We start from the raw sequence: 2776 nt of genomic DNA on the forward strand, positions 1-2776 counted from the left end.
ACCCTTTTTGAGAAAAGCGGGGAACATAGGACCCTTTTTTCTTTTTTTTAAAGGGTCCTATGTTCCCCTGTCTCATACAAAGAGGGGAACATAGGACCCGGGGAACATAGACACGCTCCCCTGATACCTGATGCTAATTCCGCCAAAACAACATATTTAGAACTTAATATTCAAACAATAAAACAAATTATATTCAAGGAAGCCTACAGGTAGACTGCAGAAATTGAGGTTGGAACCCTGAGAACTGTGTAACGCCAGCTGACTAGCGATTAGCATCTTGTGATCTTTTATTTCCTGTGAACCTGCAGCACTAGTGAGCTCAGCGCAGACAGAATGACATTGTAACCCTAGGTACAGGACAGACGGTCAGCATGAGAACTCTGCTATTCAACATAATTACCATGAACGTCATCTGGATTAAAGGTATCGTTCACTCGGCTCACTTATGGTGATTCCTCGCCAAAGCAATACCCCTTAGTATGTGAGGTGTTTCTGGGGGTTGGAGGAGAGAGAAAATAGACTTGGAGTTTGAAATCACTTAAGATCAATTCAAAATCGAATGATGGATTTTAGTCTAGGTGAAGGCACGCAAGAATATACAAGATCCATTCTCAACTGGGTTAGCCTTAGCCTTCTATAAATTATTATAATTCTTTAAAACTAAAACACAGGTTGGTGAGACAGAGTTGTCTGTGAAGTCTAGCTTCTTCAGTGTGAGGTATAACTTCATGGATCTTCTCATTTGGCAGCGTCCCCACAGCACCAGGTGGACCAGACCCCAGCAGCCGTGCTGGAAGAGCTGAACAGCCGCGGAGTGAACCTGTCCTGCAAGCATCAAATCCCCAACCATTACACCATCCTCTGGTACCGGCGCTCGCAAGGAAGCAACCAGCTGGAGCTCATCGCGTATGTCTATTACACGCAGCCGACCATCGAGACTTCCTTTAAAGGGAACTTCTCCGTCGACGGGGATGGACAGAAGTGGTCTAGACTGGAGCTGCTGAAGCCGAAGAGCCCGGAGGACACGGGAGAGTATTACTGTGCAGCTAGAATGCACTGTGATGAAGAACCAATGTACGCTGCTACAAAAACCCTCAGAGTTCACAAGAGAGGGAAAAACCCGTTTCCTTCCTGTTGACTTGTTGAGTGAGCCTGGGAAAGGGAGGAGGGATTTCGACCAATCATACGGTGTATTTCTTCACAGTGAAATGGTCACTGTCTGCTCAACACCCCCCCTCATGATTGGTCCTATACTGCTTACCAATCAGACATTTCACAAAACACAATGAGACAAAAAAATACAAATACCCAGCACTAGGGGGTGTTCTTTAATTGGTTTGTGATGAAGTTACAAAAAAAAATAAAATGCAACATATCAGGGCTGAAATTTTTGACATTTTGATAGCATTACCTTCTCTCTTCTAAATATTTACACAAAATGTCTCCTCCCACATTTGTCATTTCGGTACGATTGTGAGGTGGAAATAGGAGACAGTGTATTCAAATAATTAAGTTAACGGTTGTCGCAGCTTCTTTCCCATGATTTTGTCAGATTTGTCTTCATTATTGTACATACTACATAAGGGATTTTCCTCAACAAAACTGAAAGCGATCTTTGTGGGTTTAGCAATAACTTTTTTCCATATCCAACTGGTTCCAGTCTCTCTACAAAAAATGTCCCTACCATACATTTACATTTAGGGCATTTAGCAGACACTTTTATCCAAAGCGATATACAATAAGTACATTCATAAGAAGTGAAACAATATATCGCTGTCTGTGCAGTAACGATTTTCATAAACCAAGCATAAGTACTAACAATCACTAACAATGTTTAAAGCAGTGAGCTAGCTAATGCAGATGCTATACAATTAAGTACTATGAATAAAACCATGCAGTAAGTGTGTACATTAAGTGCGTAAATGAGGTGCCAGGTCGTACGTACATCATACAATAGTGGGAGGAGGGGACTGGATGGCCATGCAGAGTCTAGGTGAACATCAGTGCTGTACGGTTAGACATTTTGATGGCATCACTTCCTCCCTTCTAAACATTTACACAAAATGGCTCCTCCCACATGGGGGTTCCGGTATGGTTGCGAGATGGAAATAGGAGCCACTGCCATCAAAACGATGCAAGTTGAAAGGTTATCGCACGTAGGAAATGTACTAAATTAGGGTTGTGTTTATTAGGATGACAGTCACAAGCTAACTAGCATCGACTGATCACGAGACAAATATGTTGACAATCACATTCCTTGCTCTAATAATTACATTTACGGTCGTCTCAGGTAATTTCCTTAAATGTCATTTTATTTGGCTTCATTGTTGGACATTCTACAGTGTTACATTTGTGACTAGTTCTCCACGACTAAAGCAGATCTTCCACATCTGAATACTAATGACCGGTTCCAGTCCCCACGTTTCAATTTTGCCTCTTTGGTTTTTATTTTCTCCATAGGTGCATCTAATAGCGACAAGGTTCACCAAACTCCGCCCGAGTGATTGTTGTGGCCATTGAGTCAAGAGCAATGGCCACACTGACATGCTTCCACAGCATTAACGACTACAACCGAATACTCTGGTATAAGCAACAACGCAACGATAAAAAGCTCCAGTTCCTGGGGTACATATTCTTGACGGATGCAAAACCCGAAAAGGAATGGCTGTTGCAATGAGTGGGGGTGCTGAAAAAGGTCAAACTGCCAGGTTAACGATACAGAACATCAGCGTGGAGAGCAGCGCTGTGTATTTCTGTGCTGCTAGTATCCACAATG

The 2776-nt window shown here is 42.6% G+C and overlaps 1 gene segment (V, D, J or C); it reads left to right on the plus strand.

Moving 5' to 3' along the window:
* Positions 1 to 244: 244 nt before the first annotated feature.
* On the plus strand, positions 245 to 2470 carry LOC307086888 (T cell receptor delta variable 2-like). The segment is given in 3 exons: positions 245 to 423; positions 750 to 1074; positions 2461 to 2470.
* The last annotated feature ends 306 nt before the right edge of the window (positions 2471 to 2776 follow it).

The sequence above is a fragment of the Pollachius pollachius genome, assembly GCF_949987615.1.
Source record: "Pollachius pollachius genome assembly, chromosome: 15".
Classification (NCBI taxonomy): domain Eukaryota; kingdom Metazoa; phylum Chordata; class Actinopteri; order Gadiformes; family Gadidae; genus Pollachius; species Pollachius pollachius.